This window comes from Jatropha curcas, chromosome 8, assembly GCF_041381405.1.
Source record: "Jatropha curcas cultivar XTBG-Jc1 chromosome 8, XTBG_Jcur_1.0, whole genome shotgun sequence".
In the NCBI taxonomy this organism is placed as follows: domain Eukaryota; kingdom Viridiplantae; phylum Streptophyta; class Magnoliopsida; order Malpighiales; family Euphorbiaceae; genus Jatropha; species Jatropha curcas.
The window spans coordinates 20,281,459-20,304,088 of NC_143158.1; the positions used below are offsets into that span (position 1 = coordinate 20,281,459).

General features: G+C 41.1%; 1 non-coding gene across 1 annotated transcript; it reads left to right on the forward strand.

Annotated features, from left to right (window-relative positions):
- Positions 1-3,100: 3,100 nt before the first annotated feature.
- On the forward strand, positions 3,101-3,207 carry LOC149494309 (small nucleolar RNA R71). The gene has a single exon (XR_016322355.1). It is a non-coding gene; the product is annotated as a small nucleolar RNA R71 (small nucleolar RNA).
- The last annotated feature ends 19,423 nt before the right edge of the window (positions 3,208-22,630 follow it).

Genomic DNA, 22,630 nt, shown 5'->3' on the forward strand with positions numbered 1-22,630 from the left:
GGTCCCCTTTTTGTCGCGAATTTCTAGGTCAAATTCTTGCAATAAAAGTACCCAACGAATGAGTCTCGGCTTTGCATCTTTCTTTTCTAGCAAGTATTTGATGGCGGAGTGATCTGTGTAGACTATTGTTTTAGCTCCAATTAGATATGCCCTGAATTTGTCAAAAGCAAAAACAATAGCCAACAATTCTTTTTCCGTAATTGCATAGTTTAATTGCGCATCATTCAATGTGCGACTTGCATAATAAATAACATGCAACTTTTTGTCTTTTATTTGTCCAAGAACAGCTCCTACAGCATGATCACTAGCATCACACATGAGTTCAAAGGGTAAAGTCCAATCTGATGTAGTGATGATCGGGGCTGAGATTAACTCCTTCTTTAACCTGTTAAAAGCATCTAAACACTCTTTGTCAAAATCAAAAGGAACATCTTTAACTAATAGATTGCAAAGAGGTTTAGTGATTTTTGAGAAATCCTTTATGAATCTCCTGTAAAATCCTGCATGCCCAAGAAAACTTCTTATACCTTTCACTGTGTTAGGAGGAGGTAGTTTTTCAATTACCTCAATTTTTGCCTTGTCTACTTCAATCCCTTTTTGAGAGATTTTATGCCCTAAGACAATACCTTCACTAACCATGAAGTGACATTTTTCCCAATTTAACACAAGGTTAGTATCTTCACATCGCTGCATTACTAAAGATAAATTATGAAGGCATGCATCGAAGGAAGAACCAAACACAGAAAAGTCATCCATGAATATCTCAATAAATTTCTCCACCATATCTGAAAAGATGGACATCATGCACCTTTGAAAGGTTGCAGGGGCATTGCATAGCCCAAAAGGCATTCTCCTATAGGCAAAAGTGCCATAAGGACAAGTGAAAGTAGTTTTCTCTTGGTCTTCAGGGGCTATAGGTATTTGGAAGTATCCTGAATAGCCATCTAAGAAACAATAAAAAGGATAACCTGCAAGCCTTTCAAGCATTTGATCAATAAAGGGAAGGGGAAAGTGATCTTTGCGTGTTGCTTTATTTAGTTTTCTGTAATCTATACACACACGCCAACCTGTGACTGTTCTTGTGGGGATTAATTCATTGTTTTCATTAGAAATAACAGTCATACCTCCCTTCTTTGGAACAACTTGGACAGGACTTACCCAATTACTGTCTGAAATTGGATAAATGATGCCAGCATCTAAGAGTTTAATAATTTCAGCCTTGACTGCCTCCTTCATGTTCGGGTTCAATCGCCTTTGATGCTCTATTGAAGGTTTGTAGTCTTCTTCCATCAGGATTTTATGCATGCACACACTTGGGCTTATTCCTTGTAGATCCGAGATAGACCACCCTAATGCTTTCTTGTGCCTACGTAGAACCTGCAACAACCTTTCCTCTTGATCAAGCGTTAAGTGAGAAGAAATAATAACAGGAAAAGAATGGTTTTCACCTAAGAATGCATGTTTTAAATGAGGTGGAAGTTGTTTCAGTTCATGCTTAGGTAGTTCCTTTTCTTTTTCATTCAGGGTGCTTGGTTCATTAATGTTATTTTCGACATGCAAAGTGTTCTCCACACATTCATCAACAACATCAATTCTAAAACAGTCTCCATAATCCATAGGAAGTTTACAAGATTTAAGTACATCAAATACAATCTCTTCCTGTCCAACTCTTAGAGTCAACTTACCTTCATAGACATCAATTAATGCTCTTGCAGTTGCAAGAAAGGGCCTTCCCAGAATTAGAGATCCTTCCCTGTCTTCATCAATGTCAAGAATAACAAAATCAACAGGAAAGATAAATGTACCTACCTTTACAAGCACGTCTTCTACAATTCCTCTAGGATATTTAATTGAACGATCTGCTAATTGCAAAGACATCCTTGTTGGTTTGAGCTCTCCCATACCTAACATCTTAAAAACTTCATAGGACATAAGATTAATGCTAGCACCTAAATCTGCCAAAGCCTTTTCAAAGTCAAGATTACCAATGTTACAAGGGATAGAAAAACTTCCTGGATCTTTTAACTTTGGAGGCAGTTTGTTTTGGATAATTGCACTGCACTCCTAGGTTAACATTACCGTTTCTTGATCATCAATTTTTCGTTTCTTGCTCAGGATATCTTTTAGGAATTTAGCATAGCTAGGCATTTGAGCAAGAGGTTTAGCAAAAGGAATATTGATTGGAAGCTTCTTAAACACATCCAGAAATTTGAGGAAGCTCTTGTCATCTTGTGCTTTCTTTAATCTTTGTGGAAAGGGAACAGGGGGAACATAGGGTTTTACCTTTTCTTTTTCCTCTAAGTCAATGATAGGCACTTTTGATTGTTCCTTTTCTTCCTTTTCTTTCCTTGTTGGTTCTTCTAATTGTTTGCCACTCCTCAAGGTGATAGCCTGCACTTGTTCTTTTGGATTCTTTTCAGTATTACTAGGTAACGTACCTTGAGCTCGAGATGCCATCATGTTTGCAAATTGCCCTAGTTGAATCTCCAAATTTCTTATTGCAGCCTACTGGATTTTATGGTTTTCCCTGGTTTCATTCATGAATTCCATGTGTGATTTGGAAAGAGAAGTGAGGAGGTCATCATGAGATTTCTTTTCTGGAAGGTGGAACCCTGGTGGTGCATTCAAGGCATTGTTAGGATTACCATAAGATAGATTAGGATGATTCCTTAACCTGTTATCATATGAATTTGAATAAGGGTAATTCTTTCTTCTTTGATTCATCACATAGTTCACTTGCTCCAAAGTTTGTGGATTTAAGGAGTCCATAATGCATTCTCCAATTCCATGTTGTCCATTGCACCTATCACACACTTGCATAACAGAATTTACAGGATTAGTAGTTAACATATCCAATTTCCTTACCATGTTATCTACCTTGGCATTAAGTGCTGTAATGGCGTCTATTTCATAGACTCCTGCGGTTCTTCTTCTTTCGGTATTGTTTTGGTAGTGGCTGTTGCTTGCCATCTCCTCTATCAACTCATATGCTTCATCAATTCCTTTCTTTTCAAAGGATCCACCTGCAGCTGTATCTAAAGTGATTTTGATGTTAGGAGATAATGCATTATAGAAGGTTTGTACCTGTAACCACTTGGGCAAGCTGTGATGTGGGCACTTTCTTAACAAGTCCTTGAATCTTTCCCAAGCTTCATACAAGCTCTCTTGATCATGATGAGCAAATGTCATTATCTCATTACGCAACTTGGTGGTTTTTGAGGATGGAAAGAATTTAGATAGAAATTTTTGAGCTAATTCATCCCATGTTGTAAAACTTCCAGCAGGACACGATTGTAACCATGATCTAGCTTTATCCCTAAGAGTGAATGGGAAAAGTCTTAATTTGATTGCATCTTCAGAAACACCATTTTGTTTGAAAGTGTCACAAATTTCCAGAAAATTGGTGATGTGAGCATTAGGATCTTCACTAGGTAAACCCCCATATTGGATCGAGGTAGAGAGCATTTGGATAATTGCGGGTTTAATCTCAATGTTATTAGCTTCTACCCTAGGTCTAGTAATACTTGAGGTTGTTCCATTCAAATTAGGTGTTGTGTAATCCCTTAAGGTACGGACCGGATGTTGAAGTGGTGGCCCGACTATGTTTTCGTTCTCGTTTTCGTTGGCCATGTCTGCTTGTTGTTCGAGTTTTATTTCTTGTGTTTTTCTTGCAGCGTTAAGCCTTCGAAGAGTTCGTTCAATTTCCGGATCAAAGATTAGAGGTTCAGTCTTCCTTGATCTTCTTTGCATAAAACAACCTGGAACAGTACTTAAAAGAAAATTAAATAAAAGAATGTCTAAATTAACAATAGGGTAATTCGTATTGATATTGATACGCCAATCCCCGGCAATGGCGCCAAAAACTTGACAGCGTTTTTTCGCAAGTGTACGAAATCGCAACAAGTAATATAGAGTAAGAGAGTATCGTATCCACAGGGATTGTTTATCAATTACCAAAATTATGTTAACCTATTATTATTTAGACGATGATAAGAGAGATTCGCTGTAAAGTAAATAAAATTTAAACTAAAAACAGAAGAGATCAAACACAAAATTCAGGTGAAAAGAAATCAGAGGATTAAGCTACTAGGGAATTTGATTTCACTTAATTCTATCCAGCTTATCTTATTAGTTCATTAATCAACTTTAATTGTTCAAGTAGGAGAAACAACCCTAAAGTTACTAACAAGCTCTCCCGATTTATTGTTAGCTATTCTAATCCAGTTTAATTACCTATCTTTAATAGTGAAATTAAACATAAATCAGATCATTAGGTTTTATGGTTGTTTTGTGAGTTCACAACTTAATAATTTATTAACTTATGAAAACCCCCCTTGAGTCAAACCATATAGCTTCCGCATCAAGTTATTATTCTCAAGTAAATTATTATCTTTTTCATATCAATAACCCTTCTCTCGAATGTGATTATTGAAATAATTCAATCGAGGGGAAATTTTCTGCCTGGAAGCCTTAAGCACAATAATAAGTTATAACAAGAACAAAGAAAAATAAATCTAATATTATAAACTGGAATCGAATTAAATTACATCAAATCCCTAGTATAAGAGTTTAGCTAGACATAGTAATTAAATTAAACTCAATCATACTTGGATCATGCATCATGTTTAAAGACAATAATAAAGAAAGAAACAAGATGAAGAGTTTAGAATAAAAACTGTATCACAACTATGTTGATGGCTTCCTTGAATCTTGGCACAATTATTTGATGCTTGCGCAGCACGGGCGTGCTTCATGGCACGGGCTGGGTGTGCTTTAGTCTGGAAGTCTGGCTAGTGAAGCACGGGGCGTGCTAGGCAGCACGGTCTAGTGAAGCACTGAGACACGGGCGTGCTACAAAGCACAGGCAGGGCGTACTTTTCTCTGGAAGTCTGCCTAGAGTTGCCATGGGCGTGCTATGCTTGACACGCCCTGGTCCCATTGTAGCACGGCCGTGCCTTTTGACACACCCTGGCCGTGCTCTCTTCTGTCTCTCCTTTGGTTTCCTTGGCTTCTAGCACGGTTGTGCCTTTTAGCACGGCCTGGGCGTGCTGGAAGCTAAGTGCCTTGTATTATAAAGTCCTTCTCTGCGCCAAATTCCTACAATTTTCTCTTAGACCAAGCGGATTAAAGATTAAGGAAGCTTTTGAACACAATTATACTAAAAGTGATTTAAAATCAAATTAAAGTAATAAAAACGTACTAAAATTCTAATAAAAACTATATTAAAAACACTATAAAATTAACACTTATCACTTATCTGAACTCTATACAGCTTCGTTCTCCACCTCCTAATAGTAATCAGAAAAGCTTTCATCCTTCCCCTGTCTTAAGCTTTCCAAGTCGCGCAAGCCGAACTCATCACTCTCGTCGGTCTTGAAGTGCCTAAGGAAAGCGGTCTGCAACTTGATCCAATTCTTCTGAACCTCCTCATCTAGACCATCATACCATCTCCAGTAGTCTTTGTGCAATGTTTGCGGAAATGCTCGCAAAACATCTTCCTCGTTGTACCAGTTCATCTGAGAGACTCGAAGAAATTCGGACAGGTGAGAACGAGGATCATTATCTCCTTCAAATAGGGTATGTTTGAAAGTCTTGAATGAGGCAGAACTGCTCGGGTGTAAAACATATTCAGTTATGTGAAAGTTGGTGGCTGGGTCTTTTTCCTTCATTGCAGCCATTTTATCAAATCTTTCCTTCAGCTCGGCAAGTTGTTTGAGCACATCATTCTCGACAGGGGTAGTATTTCCCATGGAGGTCTGATTATCCGAAACAGGCTCCAGAGTTTTCCACCACAGGTTGGCTGCTAGAAGGGGGAGTAGTTTGGTTTTGGACCCTATCTTGGGCGAGAGCTGCGGCCACGATCTGAGCGATGGTCCTTATCTGAGCTTGTGAAAATCCGGGCTCACCCCCTATATCATCTGCCATTTCTACTGAATCTGAGTCGGGCTCTGAATCTGATGAACTTGAATAGCTCACTGAACTGACCGGAACATACTCGGGGATTGGGGATGTTCTGAGTAGACGCTGACCAGGATGTCGATGCCAAACTCTCGAAGCAGTTCCCGGGAAGGATAAATTCTGGCAAAAAATTTATGAGTTAAAAAGGGTCCTGCATGTATGCATGCAAAAATGAAAGCACACAGGATGAGAAATGCATTTCTAATGTACTAAAGCCAGCATGGAAATAAGATCTCGATTTCGACGACTGGACCAAAAATTCGGTATGAATAATATAACAATAACTTATTTTGTATTTAAACATTTCGGGCATTATCTGTCGTCGACCGTTCCTTTTGGATTTACGATCGACTATTTTCTCTCAAATCCCTAACTTTTGCCTCGGAATAAAAGAATTTCCGAGCGGGATTTTATCTTATTATTTTTTTATTAGGTATTTTCATTTTATTTGGTTACAAATTTTCTAATCTCTCACTTATTTTCAGATAATGCGAGAAATGTAAAGATACAAAGGAATCGCAACCCCCTTATACCTCCCTTTTCTTTCGGGTATCGATTCACAATAAGTGATTGCATAGTATTATTCGAAACGAATTTGAAATCCAGTCTCAAAACCAAGGTCAAACGTCCATGCCGAACATTAGCTCTTATTAATGTATGGCTGAAAAGAAAAATGTTACATGGTGCATGAATGCCACAACATATGTACAGTTTATATCAAACAGGGGAACGGGAGTTGGGAAATGCATGCCTTCCAACCTTATTTCTCCCACACACGAGTTCCGTTGGTATAAAATTCCGACATCTGTTTCCTAGGAATTGGTCTAATCTCGACAACCAACAGGGGGTTTTGAGATTGACGATATTAACTCTCGAAAATGAATGCGGTATAACAACAGTAAACAGAATCAGGTGCACTTTAGAGGAAGTAACTAAGGCTTTTAACTATATGCATTGGCTTTGGTCTTATTGGGCTTAACAAAGTCTGGGTTCCGCAAACAGGATTCGGGCTTTGTTGGGCCTACTCCTTTTGACGCACCTTTCAGGTACTAGGCTTGCGGTTGGTAGTAATGTTAATTCTCTGATGGATGCACCTAAATCGCATGGTTTAGGCTAGATCCACCGTCAAACTTAACACCAGTACCGAAGGGTAGTATGGGTAGAATGAGGTGAGAAGAGAGAAATGCGAATGAATGCAAAAATCCTATGAAAGGAAAAAGAAAGCAGTTAAACACATACGGACGATTAATAATTTTCCATCGGCTTTTCTAACCAATTTTATTTAGAAAGGTAGGCTTTTAGAGTCAATTCCTAATTGCAACTACTAAATTGTTTATTAAAAACAACCGGGGATTAGTGGGTGCAAAATCCCCAGCGGAGTCGCCAAACTGTTTTCCCCTTTAACTCCTTTCAAGTCTATAATTAATTGCGTGTTTATTTTAAGAAAAGGTGACAAAACCCTTTTTGGATACACGATGCCGATAGATCGGTCTTATAAATCATTTTAGTCGCCACCCATTATTTCGGCAATGGGACCGTTTTCAATTTTTATTTTTAAAAAAATGACTCCATTTAACCCATTTTATTTAAGGCTGAATTATTTAAGAAAACTGGTCACGCATACCAAGTACGATTCTAGGTAAGGGAATTAGGTACGTCGGCCCGTTGGAAGTCGACGCTGGGAAAACTGGCCTCTTTTAACCTACGATTTCTATTTGATTTAATTTTAGAAAAAGCCAATTATTTAAACCCAACCCGAACAACTCGAACCGAGTTCCTATATAGAAAATTATTTAATCGTCCCAAATAAGTTCATCCATTCATAAATGAAACATCACATCCATCATTCATCCACCATACATATCAAATAAAATTAAAAGACCCGCTCTTGCCTTATGGTTAAAGGCGGGCCACAAACCGAGTTTAATAATAGCACCAATAATGAACGATAAGAAATAAATCCTAAACAAAGAAAATCTCATAATCACCAATAATTAATTGATTAGGCTTGATTAAGTCTCAATTTGCCCATTATTGATCCTTTTCTGGATTGAGATTAAAATTTACTTAATGAAATAAAATTAAGACAAAATAACAAAAATAAACTGAAACTGGGAGACAGTCGCGTGGCGCAACTCTTGTCTTTTATTCTGGAACTTGTAGAAGTTGCGTCACGCAGCTGTTCTATGAAGAACAGCCGCGTGACGGAACTCTATCATTCGTGCTGGAACTTAGAACAGTCGCGTCACGCGGGTGTTCTATGAAGAACAGTTGCGTGATGGAACTCTATCATCCGTGCTGGAACTTAGAACAGTCGCGTCACGCGGGTGTTCTATGAAGAACAGTTGCGTGACGGAACTCCTTCCTACGTGACGGAACTGTTTGCGACTTATTCCAAATCCTCAGGTTTATTGATTATTTATTCAAGATATCACGTTAAATATAAATATAAGAATAAAAATACATACTGAGTATATAAACAATTGCGTCACGCAGGTGGTCCAGTCCGAATCAAAGGCTTTTGGACATGAACAGCCGCGTCACGCAGGTAGTAGTTGCGTGACGCGACTGCTCTGGTCCGCAACTACCTTTCAAACTACTCTTTTTTACGTTTCTTTTTTATCCAAAGTGATTAGAACAAACCCAGAAAGGTTCAACAATAGGCAAACTTACGTTTTATCAATGGCAAATCAATTAACTACTGTGAAAATAAAATTTTTAAGAAATAAAAGACTAGAAATGAAAAAGAAAGGTTGAAATGGTTACCTAGCCCTCAGATTTGAGGATTGCATGCACTTGGACTAGCTTAGGGGCACTGTTTCACGATCCCAGAAGTGTAGTTATCGAGTTTTTCACAGAACCAAAATGTTTTCTTTTTCTTTCTTTCCTCTCTTTTTCTCTTCTTGTATTTTTTATATTTTTTTTTATTTCAAAACTGAATGTTTAATGGCTTGATCCTCCTCAAGTTTACTCACTTGAGTTCTTGGGGAAGGAACCCTAGCCGTTAATCAAAAAAACTTTAGCTTAAAAATGTTAGAGCTCTTAGAGAAAAATGAGAGAGAAGTCCAAAAAAAGTCCTCTTTTCGCTGTAAAATGTTGTATTTATATGGCTAGGGCAACAGAGCAGTCGCGTCACGCGGGTAGAAGCTGCGTGACGCACCCGTAAGATGCGTGATGCGACTTACTTTTAGTACAGTTGCCGCGTATCCATACAAACAGTGCAGGCCGTTGCACGGGCGCGCGCCAGAGGTGTCAGTCCTGTTAGAGCTGCGTGACGCAGCTAAGAGTGTCGTCACGCAGGTACTAGCTGCGTGACGCAGCCCTAACACGGGTCAGGCACCTTTGGGCGGTTTGGTTCAATTTTTGGTTCAAACACTTCTGGTTTATCGTGATACCTTATCCCTTGTCCTCATATCATCATCGGGTCAGGTGGAGGCATAAAATTACGCGTCAATACCAGGCGGTCCGAGAGGTGACTCTCCCGTCGAGTCCAGGAGGATTCCTCGCTATCTGGCCCACTATCATCACACTTATGCCAGTGGCGAGGATCCCGAGTACTGGCGGAGCTTCCTTAATGACCGGGAGCTATCTGATGTGAGTACAGAAAGAACCTCTGAATCTTTAGCTTATCTTCTTTTCTCCTTTTATTTTAATACACAACAAATACTAATTTCTCCTTCTTTTGTAGCTGTCCCTGACTCCATGGGACTGCGAGGCCTGGCGGACCTACCTGGGCCGAGAGGTGGCTGAGTTGCACACCCGGTCGAGGCTGCTGATGCGAGGATACTGGGCCGACCGCTATTTCCTCGGAGAGAGAGTCTTTGACACTCCGGTAGCTCCAGCACGGCGGAGGGTGCCTCATGCCCCTCCTCGGCATATGTGTATCCTGGAGGGCTTGACCCGGGAGGACCTGGAGGTGGAGTACAGAGGCTTTTCGGCGAACAATTTCCTGTCCGTCGGTGACTTCCCCTCTTACTTCGCCTCTCGGATGCATGCGCGGCTTCCCGAGATTCTTGAGTATACTCAGGTAACTTTTCTGATCTTCGGTCTTATTTACTTTCCTTATTGTTTTCGCTGTTTCAGATCACTGATACCATCATTTCCCCTATAACTGAATGCAGGAGCGAAAGACGCATAAGACTGCGGCTTACTACCGGGCAGAGGCAGCGACTGAGGCAGGTGGTGTTGGATCCTAGTCTAGGTTTGGGATCTGGCCTCATTATTCCTGCTGATCTTCGGCAGGCTCCTCCTCCGGTGCAGCTGGATCCTGAGCACGCTACACATGTGAGTCATAAACGAAATTTACAAAGTTAGAAGTACTTTACCTGAATAGTCTTTTAAACGGATGTTTCTTGTTTGCAGGTGCCGGCCCAGAGGTACCAGGAGATCTACCAGCGGTTCGGGTTTGCCCAATCCTACATTGGTCAACTATACTCCGAGCGGCATGAGCTGGTATGAATTTTACACACATTTACCTCTTTGCTTCTTATTATTTGGTAAACTTTCTTACACATGTCTGCTTTTACAAGAGCTGGAGAACGGGAGGTTGCGGAGGCATCAGTCTCGTCAGTCCAGCGCTGTGAGCCGACTCCAGGCGGAGGTAGAGCGACTTCGGACGAGGTTCGAGGTTGAGGGCATCCCGCTCGACTCTTCTGAGGAGGATGAGGATGGCTCTTCTTCCAATGATGCACCATCGTCTCCACCCCCTGCGGCTGCTGCTGGTCCGAGCCGTAGGCGGCGGTAGTCCTGCTCCGCGTCTCAACCATTTTTGACATTTTTAAACATTTTGAACATTTAGTAGTATTATTTTATTTTTTGATGGTTGTACAGTTACATCATTATCATTATTTATTATTATATTTTTTGGTATTATTTACATTTTTATAATATTTTGCTTTTATTATATTGTTGTATGTGTTTATATTTTACAACTGTGAAGTCTTATTCTTGCAAAAATAAAACACAAATACAAAAACACGAAAAAGAGGACGGTGTCCCGTTTATTTGCAAAAAGGTCCACCTTGTTAGTGGTCCATGGACCAGTTTATTATAAATGAAATAAATAAAATAAAATAATGGACTTAAAATGAAATATCGCAAGAATCAATCAATAAATAATAGTGGATCGTGTCACCTACCTGACAGGGCGATTAACACGGTCATAAAGATTCAACCTCCTTATTGTACAAATCGTCCTTCTTATTTATCAATGCGGATTTAAATGCTTACCGACCCAAGCAGTCCATAGATGAATGTCTTTTCAACTACCCTTGACAGTGGACATTATGTCGGTCAATGACAATGCTTCACTAACCGGTCCCTCCACCCTTCTATAAATGGGCGTTTCATTTCACTTTTCCTTCACATCCAATCATTCAAAGCAAATCAGTTTCTTAGGCAATCCTTTTTCATGGCTTTTAGAAACCAAGTCTCAATTTTCGTCCAATCCATTTCTGATGATTTATGGCGAGTTCCTCCTATGAATCAGCTCGTTTGGTTGAAATATTTCAAAGATTTAAAACCTGACTATGGTTTCCTTTCTTGGCTCGTTACTCATTTCAATCCTAACACCATGGTTTTCCGGTTCGAAGACTCCGAGGTAACTCCGACCTACGAGGAGATGTGTGCCATAATGGATCACCATCCTGATCAAGACGAAACTCCGGCCTTACCCCCAGGTCCTAGGTATGATCTGACTGAGATTGTGGCCTTGTGCCCGGTTTTCCTTCCTGACGGCATGAGTGTGGATCAAGGTCTTCCTTTGGAACCTTTCTTGAACAGGGTTTTGTCTACAGATCTGGATCTCCCTTGGATTCGAGCTTGCTGCTTCTTGCTGTTGAATGTGTATACCATGAAGAACCGTCAACCCGGAATTGGAGATTTTTGACTTCTGACCATTGTTCGGGATATGCAATTGTACCATCATACTGTCTTCATGATGATCATGGGAGAAACAATGTGTTGGGCCAAGGATATCGCCCTTCACATCACCGACTTTAATGTCCATCATCGCGGTTGTCCACTGCTATTGCAAGTCTGGGCTCTAGACAAATTAAGCCTGATTCCTGCAGTTCCAGCTCGCTTGATTCCAACCTACGGGGCTGCCATTTTTCAGTCTCGGTCTCGAAGACGCTTTGATTTTGGTGATAACCCTACTATTCGGTGGACTTGTCCTTGGTGGAGGATTAGATTGGTCACGACCGGAAGTATGAATCTCAACTATCTGTTGTATGCTAGTCTGGACCGTTCCATGGCCTATTTCCCTGACAGGATCAGCCGTCAGTATGGGATGATACAGCGTGTTCCCCGAATCCATAACTTCGAAAGCGGTCTGATAATATCACATCTGTTGACCAATTTGGCTGACCGTTGGCGAAATCGAAACACTGTGTATTTAGATGAAGGGACGATGCAAGACACCGTGACCCCCGCATATGTCAACTGGTTCTTTACCCCATAATGATGTCATGCTATGTGAAGGTTGGCCTCTGCTGATAGGCCCTACTAGAATAAATTGTTGTCTTTTCTTTTGTACTCGGGCCATGAGCTTTTATTTAAATGTATCTGCCCTCCTTTTAATTAATGATCCCAATGATCCTGTCTTTATTAATTCCTGTTTCCTGCAGACATGAATCAACAACATACAACAAACTTTTTCCTTTGGAATTATTTGTTGCGTTAGTTATTTGGGCCTCCTGCCTTTGGGTCAATAAATGAAAGCTCATAAAGTAAAGGTTATTCTGCAAAAACAAAAGCTTACGCTTGGAAACAACAAAGAATGGAGTGACTGTTTTATTACCTGCACAAATCAAATAAAAATAACAAGTGTAACTCCTTTATGTATGCATGAACCTATGCAAGTGCTAAGGTTTATTCATGGTTTTGTATTGATCTTTCCAGGGAAATCACTGAGAAAATGGTGCTCGTCCCTCTGATCAATGTCTTAAAAGAGTTCATTGTTTAGGCAGGGCCAACAGCCGGAACATCTTAGCTCAAATGAGTCGATCTTGGATCAAATAAGCAGAGAGGAAGGTTTTGCGTCCTTCGACCATATCCCCGGAATAGGAAGAAAAGTTTTGAACTTCAAATCTTTTATTAATCTTTCTTCTTTTCAACATTATACAGAAGTAAAGAAAGTTTATTCTAATATAATGGTCATTTGCTCTAACTACTCGATTTCCTATTCTCCTTCAAGTCGGGTTGATGGCGTTGAGCAACCAATCACACATTTATCATGAACGCATGGCATGAATTCTGCATTTAAACTAAGCACCACGCGTTGATCCTAAAAATTATATATATATATATATATATATATATATATATATATATATATATATATTATATTTTTTTATTTTTTTTATTATTATTATTATTATTTTTATGCTCTAACTTTTGCCTAGGCCGCCCTTTCGGGTTTTCAACTTAGCTAAAGATTTTTTTTTTTCGAAATCATCATTTCAGACGTAGAATCTTTTCATTTGGTCTTGATTGACAATTCGATTGACAGGTTCTCCTTCCATAGTGACCAATTCAGCGGCGCCTTTTGCTAATAGTTTGTGAACTCTGAACGGTCCATGCAAGTTGGGTTTAAATTTCCCACCAGGATGATTCTGGGCTTCGTGATCCAATAATCTGATCAAAACCAGGTCTCCGTTCCTTACTGCCCTTGGATGTACTCGTTTATTGTAGAAACGAGCAATTCTTCTTTTTCTCATTTGATCCTAGAATCGAGCATTCAGTCTTTTCCCGTCTAAGAGCGCCAAATCTTCATATCTCTTCTTGACCCATTCCTCTTCGGTCAGACCAGCTTCTACCAAAACCCTGAGAGACTTCTTTTCGAGCTCTATCGGTAACACTGCCTCCATTCCGTATATAAGTTCGAAAGGAGAAGCTTCATTTACTGATTTGAATGCAGTGCGATGCCCCTAGAGCGCGAAAGGAAGTTTCTCAGCCCAGCTTCTGTACCTTTCACACATCTTTGACAGGATTCTTTTGATCTCCTTATTCACAGCTTCTACTGCACCATTAGCCTGAGGGCGATAAGGAGAAGAATGGTGATGCTCAACCTTGTATCTATAAAGCAATTGGCCAACATCTGCCTGGAAAATGAGAGCCATTATCCGTAATTATGTGATGGGGAACACCATAGCGACAGAAAATATTCTGTTCGATGAATCTAGCTGCATGTTTGGCAGTTAAGGTTTTGTAAGATTGAGCCTCAATCCATCTAGAGAAGTAGTCAACTGCAACCAATATATACTGATGCCGTTGGATGCTGCTAATGAAATTTTGCCGATGACGTCTATACCCCATGCAGAAAAAGGCCAGGAAGGAGTTGTCGAATGAAGTTCAACAGCAGGTAAGTGGCTTTTATTATCATGATATTGGCAAACTTTGCAATGACACACATACTGAACACAGTCACCTTCCATCTTCATCCAGAAATAACCCTGCCTCATGATTTTTCTTGCTAAGCTCATGCCGCTTAAATGAGTACCGCAAACTCCTTCATGTACCTTCCTCATTATGTCTTCTCCTTATCTCTTGCTCATACATCTCAGCAACATTCCATCCCAAGCTCTTCTGTAGAGTTCACCATCGGCTAGAACATAATTCAGAGCCATTTTTTTGAGTACTGCACGGTCTTCTTTCGTAGCATCATCAGAAAAAGTACCGTCTTTCATTTACCTCAGGATATCCGTGAACCATGGTTCTTCCTCCGACTCTATCTGGTTCACAAAATGTTCTTTATAGCACGGGATATTGGCTGTGGTAATGATAAATGGCTTCTTCGGAATTTTACTCAAATCTTGCCAAGCCGATGCTAAGTTTGCCAAGGCGTCTGGAATTCTATTATAGGTTCTTCCTATGTGAGTGAAAGTGATCTTGTCAAATAGTGCTGCCGTTTTCAACAAGTACTCAACATAGGGCCTCAGTCTTTCTTCCTCTACCTTCCATCTCTCGTTAGCATGTTCAATAACCAATAACGAATCTCCTATTACTTCGACCTCTTTAGCACCGGATGCAAGGAGAGCTTCCATCCCCATGATGCATGGTTCATATTCCGCCATGTTATTAGTGACCGGGAACAACAGCCTCTTGCACATCGTGGTAACCTCGCCATTAGGTGCTTCAATTACGATACCAGCTCCGGCTCCATTTCTGTTGGCTGATCCATCAAAATACAATCTCCAAGCTCCTGTTTCGATACATAGTAGGTACTCATCCGGAAACTCCAATTCCCAAGGTTCATCACTTGCAATTGGATTTTCTGCCAGGAATTCTGCTACAGCCCGACCTTTGACCGTTTTCTTCGTTAGAAATTCTGCATCCACGCTAGACATGTGAATTAACCACTTAGACAACCGTCCCTTTAGAGTAGGCGTTTTTTGCAAATACTTCAGAGGATCAATTTTGGAGACAAAAGTGACCTTGAAGGAATCAAAGTAAGGCCGCAACATCTTTATCAACCATACTACTGGCACGCATGTTTTCTCCACCAAGTTGTACTTCTCCTCTGTCGGTAGTAGTTTCTTGCTAATGTAATAAATGGCCTTTTCTACTCCAGCGGCGTCCGGCTGTACCAACATTGCTCTAACTCCTGCATCTTCTATAGATAGATACAAGATTAGAGGTTCTCCTGGTCTTGGTGAACTGAGCACTGGTGGATTCATCAAGTATTTCTTTATGTGGTCAAAGGCCTTCTGACAGTCCTCGTTCCACTTGACTGGTTGATTCTTCTTCAGTAGCTTGAAAATTGGGGCACAGGTGATGGATAACCTCGAAATAAACCTGCTGATATACTGGATCTTACCCAGGAAGCTTCTCACCTGACGTTCTGTTCTTGGCGGTTCCATGTCCTGAATGGCTTTTATTTTGTCGGGGTCAACCTCAATCCCATTAGGTCCTACAACGAAACCTAACAACTTCCCCTTCGTTACTCCGAATATGCACTTCTTGGGATTGAGCCTCAAGTTGTACTGCTTGACCCGTGCGAAGAACTTTTCCAACATATCCACGTGCTCTTCCTGTGCTTTTGTCATGATCACCATGTCGTCCACATATACTTCTAACCCTTTATGGATCATATCATGAAACAATATGGTAGCCATTCTCTGGTATGTTGCCCCGGCGTTCTTCATCCAAATGGCACTACCTTATAGCAAAATGTTCCAAAATCCGTGGTGAAGGCCGTCTTGTGCTTGTCCACTAAAGCCATCAGTATTTGATTGTATCCGGAGAACCCGTCCATAATAGAATAACATCCCATTCTGGCAGCACTATCGATCAAAACATCTATGTGCGGAAGTGGAAAGTCATCTTTAGGTGAGGCTTTATTCAAGTCCCTGTAATCAACACAGACCCTTATCCTCCCATCTTTCTTCAGTACCGGGACTATATTCGCCAACCATTCCGGATAGTGAACTACTTCTAAGAATCCTGCATCCAACTGCTTCTGGACTTCAGCTTTGATCTTGTCTTGCCATTCTGGTCTGACCCTTCTCCTTTTCTGCTTTACTGGCTTAACACTCGGATCAGTAGGAATGAAGTGTTTTGCTATTGATCTATCGATCCCTGGCATGTCCGCATAGCTCCAGGCAAACACCTCTGAATTTCTTTTGATACATTCTTGAAGATTCTGTCTGAGCTCAGGTTTAAAGTCTGATCCGATTTCGATTATTTTAGGATCTTCAATGGTGCTTAAATTAAATGCAAAATGATGCAAGGCATTTATGTCAAATATGCGTGTGGTGTAATCAATGCCATGAACATGACAATCAGGAAAACAAGAAAACAAGTAGTCAAAGTTCACTTCCATTGATTGAAATAAAAGAGGAAAACCATCCATAGTGTTCTCAAAACAAGGATCAGAAAAACAAAATACAGGATTAACTGCTTGTTCAATACATTCATTACAAGTGTCTTTTATTGCCTGGATCACTTCATCGGCATCTGCACCTTCTTCTTCTTCCCCCGGGGTAGCTTCTATCTTCTCTTCTGCCGGCTTCAATGCCTTCCCCTCCGCCTCTTCGACAGCTAGAACCGACTGGAGGATGCGCGCCTTGGCCTTTTGCTCTTACATCAACTTGGAAGTTTCATCCCCAATCCCCAGAAAGTCTTCAAACTTGGATATCTTCTTCAACCACTCAGATTCAGTGCTCGCTTCTGTCATACATACCATGAATTCAGTCCCATCCACCAGCTTCTCCTCATAATCGGTCATGAATATCTCCAAGCCGGGATAGGTCTTCCCCCTACTCTGAAATTCCCCTTCGGCTTGTGGAACAAAGAAGAACTGATTCACATTCGACGCTCTGATTGGAGACCGAACCTCATATTTTTCTTTCTTTCTATTTTCAGAGTAGCCCAATCCGCGCTTGTCTTGTTGCCCTAATGCCGATGAGAGAGGCTCAAACCTTCCTTGCAGCTCCCGGCCTAAACCCTTGTCATACTGCCAATTCATCTTCTTCATCATCTTCCTTGAGAAAGGACTCATTCTATTCACTGCACTTTTGCTCTTGGTGGTGGATGCATCAATTACTGCCACCTGAAAACCCGATAACGGTACTGCCAGCTCTAAGCCTTCCACTGTTGCTACACTCAAATCCTCTTGTGCGTTGACTGTCACCACATCTGTACCCCACAGAATTTTCACTTTTCTGTGCAGAGTGGACGGAATTGCGCCTAAATGGTGGAGCCATGGTCTTCCTAACAAAAGAGCATAGTTGGCTAAGATATCAAGCACAACTACATCTACCCAGCTTTCCACAGCTCCCGTGGATATCTTTGCTTTAAAAGTCCCTTTTGCATTCCGCATAGTGTTATCATAAGCCTTGACCACCATGTTTGATGGCTCAAGCTCTGATTCTTCGATTTTAAAATTAGACAGCATCTTCAACGGACATACACACAGTGCTGATCCATTATCCACCATCACATTCCGGGTATCTCGTCCATTGACAGTGATCTGAATGTACAACGGCTTATAGTGGTTTCTTCCTTCTGGTGGAAGGTCTGAGTCAAAGAAAGTGACTTCGCCTATTCTTCACTATAGCACATTGATCATATCAACACTTTGAATTCGAGCTGGCACTCTGACAAAAGTCATGGCTTCAAGTAAAACTTCTCTATGCTCCTTAGATGCGATCAACAAATCCCATATCGAAATATCAGCTCTTGTTCTTTGCAACTGACTCAGCACTGAGCTGGCGGTCACCCCCACTAGGCGCCTTACTCTGACTGCTTTCTCCAACCTCAACAACCTTCATCTGTCCTTTCACTACCTCTTCCTCTTTCTTCTTTTCTTTCGGCTTCTCTCCGCCTTTCTCTGTCATTCTCTTCTTCATTCCATCAACAGCAACCTCTTTCCCCTTAGCCTGCATACTGCTCTCAGGATTATATACTCGCCCACTCCGGGTCAAGCTCTGAACACCTACCTCATTCACTTCCTCTTCACTGCTATAGTACCACTGTTCTTCTTGATCAGCTAAGCTCTTTTGAATGGCAAGCTATAGTTGCTCGTCCTCATCTTCCGGCACATCACCTACCTTCACCGTGATGCTTTTTTCGATCTCAATCTTCACTGGCACTTTCTCTTCCTCATCGCTACTACAGTCATCCCATATGTTCAACATGGCACACATCCGCTCTTCCCATTCTGCTTCTGCCAATACCACTTCTTCTGGTAATCCACTCCCGATCGCATTGACCGATCCACCCGACTGAGACTTACGGGACGGATAGTTGTATTGATATTGGGGAAGCAGATTATTCTTGGTACTTGGCTTGCTCTTGTCTGAAGGCTTCATAATCTTCCCACTGTCAATCAAATCTTGAATATCGTGCCTCAATTTGAAACATTCATCAGTTGAATGCCCTTTGCACTGATGATAATCACAATTTCTGTCCATATACCTCCCTCGCACGGGTCTAGCCGGGTCGACTGGCAGCTTTGACAACACTCCATTTTTTATGCATGACCTTAGCACTGTGCTCAAGGGTCTACCTAAATCTGTGAACTCTCTTCTGGTTCTCTCATTAACTGCCCCCACTATGGCATTACTGTTCCCTGACTGGTTCTGATTACTACCTCCGGCACCTCTGTCACCATAAGAAGTTCGGTAGTTGCCAAACCCTCTATTCTTTTTCTTTTCTTCCTTGTATAACTCCTCAATGTTCAAACTAGCACTTTGAACCAAGGCAAAATCAGTGAGAGGCTGAGTTAACATCCTTTCTTTAAAGAAGGGCAATAGGCTCCTACTGAAGATTCTGATCAGCTCTTTGTCTTTTGGCCTCGTCTGAACTCTATACAACTTAGTTCTCCATCTCCTATAGTAGTCGGAAAACTCTCATCTTTCCCCTGTCTTAAACTTTCCAAGTCGTGCAAACCGAACTCATCACTCTCGTCGGTCTTGAAGTGCTTAAGGAAAGCGGTCTGCAGCTTAATCCAATTCTTCTGAACCTCCTCATCTAGACCATCATACCACCTCCGATAGTCTTTATGCAGTGTTTGCGGGAATGCTCGCAAAACATCTTCCTCGTTGTACCGGTTCATCTGAGAGACTCAGAGAAATTCAGACAGGTGAGAACGAGGATCATTATCTGCTTCGAATATGGTATGCTTGAAAGTCTTAAATGAGGCAGAACTACTCGGGTGCAAAACATACTCGGTTATGTGAAAGTTGGTGGCTGGGTCTTTTTCCTTCATCGCAGCCATTTTATCAAATCTTTCCTTCAGCTCGGCAAGTTGCTTGAGCACATCATTCTCGATAGGGGTAGTATTTCCCATGGAAGTCTGATTATCCGACCAGGATCTGGAGTTTGCCTCTCTTCCACCATAGGTTGGCTGCTAGAAGGGGGAGTAGTTTGATTTTGGTCCCTATCTTGGGCAAGAGCAGCGGCCACAATCTGGGCAATGGTCCTTATCTGAGCTTGTGAAAATCCGGGCTCACCCCCTATGTCGTCCGCCATTTCTACTGAATCTGAGTCGGGCTCTGAATCTGATGAACTTGAATAGTTTACTGAACCGACCGAAATGAACTCGGGGATTGGGGATGTTCTGAGTAGACGCTGACCAGGATGTCGGTGCCAAACTCTCGAAGCGGTTTCCCGGGAAGGATCAATTCTGACAAAAAATTTCTGAGTTAAAGAGGGTCCTGCATGTATGCATGCGAAAATGAAAGCACATAGGATGAGAAATGCATTTCTAATGTGCTAAAGCCAGCATGGAAATAAGATCTCGATTTCGACGACTGGACCGAAAATTCGGTGTGAATAATATGACAATAACTTATTTTGTACTTAAACATTTTGGGCGTTATCTGTCGTCGACCGTTCCTTTTGGATTTACGATCAACTATTTTCTCTCAAATCCCTAACTTTTGCCTCGGAACGAAAGAATTTCCGAGCGGGATTTTATTATTTTATCATTTTTTATTGTGTATTTGTATCCTTACTTTTTGCCTTGGAACATATGGTCCCAAGTAGGATTTTCATTTTATTTTGTTACAAAATTCTGTAATCTCTCACTTATTTTCAGATAATGCGAGAAATGTAAAAATACAAAGGAATCGCAACCCCCTTATACCTCCCTTTTCTTTCGGGTATCGATTCACAATAAGTGATTGCATAGTATTATTAGAAACGAATTTGAAATCCAGTCTCAAAATCAAGGTCAAATGCCCATGCCGAACATTAGCTCTTATTAATGCATGGCTGAAAAGAAAAACGTTACATGGTGCATGAATGTCACAACATATGTACAGTTTATATCAAACAGGGGAATGGGAGTTGGGAAATGCATGCCTTCCAACCTTATTTCTCCCACACACGAATTCCGTTGGTATAAAATTTCGACATATGTTTCCTAGGAATTGGTCTAATCTCGACAACCAACAGTGGATTTTGAGATTGGCGATATTAACTCTCGAAAATGTGAATACTCAAATTTTGAGGCTCAAAAAAAGGCCAGTTTTCTCGGCCGCGGCGGTGGTGGTCGCCTTTAAAGGCGGCGGCAGTCGCCTGTGAATACCTATTTTTTGAGGCTAAAAAAAAGGCCAGTTTTCCCGGCCACGGCGGTGGTGGTCGCCCTTAAAGGCGGCGGTAGCCGCCGGCGACAGCAGCTGCAGTCGCCTGTGAATACCTAATTTTGGAGGCTCAAAAAGCCAGTTTTCCCAGACTGCGAACAGTCCGGCCGGACCAAAGGCCATTCTGGAAGTTCACCGGAAGTATGCCAATATGGTACTTGAAACGTCCGGAAAATTACAAGGATCACGGAACTCATCCCGGAATATTTTTTGGAGGTCTGAAACTCCCGAAAAAGCCTCCGGAGCGAAAAAATAGCAGAACCGCCGGCCCAGCCACCGAGGTCCGGCGGCCCGGCCGCCGAGACCCGGCGGCCTGGCCGCCGGAGCGGGCCGCCGAGACCCGGCGGCCCGACCGCCGGAGCGGGCCCCCGAAACAGTCCGATTTTGCCTATAAATTGGCCCCGAAGCCCTCAGTTTTAGACACTCAGTCTGTGTTGACGGACGCTCCTTCTCCCCTACGCTCCTTGCGATTCTTTTACTGCTTTTTCTGCATTTTTAATTTAGTTTTTATTGCTTTCTTGTTGTGATACTTGGTCACTTGAATTAAATTAATTTTAATTAATATTCTCCAAACGAGGAGCTTAATCTGGAGCTAAGAAGTGGCCGACGACTGACCCAGGTAATAATTAAACCCTGTCTATTTAATTTTAGCACTTCATGCATATTTCTCTTCTACTCCTAAATTCTACAACTACATAAATGCATTCACGTCATGAATTTGACAAATAAATTGCCTCAATTAATTAAGTTCAGGCTAAGATACCCAGTTAATCAATAATTGTGGTATTCATGCCAAACTCCGACAATATCGGCTAAAAAGACTTAGTTAATTAATAACTATGGTTAATTGCCTTTATTTCGAACAGTCCGGCTTAAGTCCAATTAATCAATAATTGTGGCTAAAAAGCCTTAATCAATCACGTTTTGGCAACAAATTGCCTACAATTAAATCAATCACATTTTGGCAACAAATTGCCCACGGTTCAATCAATTTTTGGCAAACAAATTGACTATAAATTAGATGAACCACTTTTTTAGCGAATCAAAAGCTTTGGCAAAATGCCTTAGAACTAATCAATCTTTTGGCTAAAAGCTTTCAAACAATCATTTTGGCGACAATCGCCTAAATCACATCAACTTTTGGCAAAAATTGCCTAAATCAATTCATTTTGGCTAAAAGCCTTTAAATAATCAATTTTGGCGACAAACGCCCAAATCAATCAAACTTTTGGCAACAAATTGCCTAAATCAAGCTTTTGGCTAGAAGCCTTCAAATACCAACTTTTGGCACAAATGCCTTAATCACTTTGGCGACAATCGCCCAATTAAACATCTTTTGGCAACAATAAGCCCAATCAATCAATTTTCGGCAACAAATTGCCTAAATCATTCTTTTTAGCTAAAAGCCTTAAATCAACACTTTTGGCATCAAATGCCTAAAAATCAATCAATTTTCAGGCAGAATGCCTAAACAAAATGCACAAAGCATACACACACTCATGCATTAAGCATACCCATTCAAAGCCCTTCAAAGAAGGCCTATCGAACTAGGTGGACTTTGATCTTCCATTCAAACGAAAGTA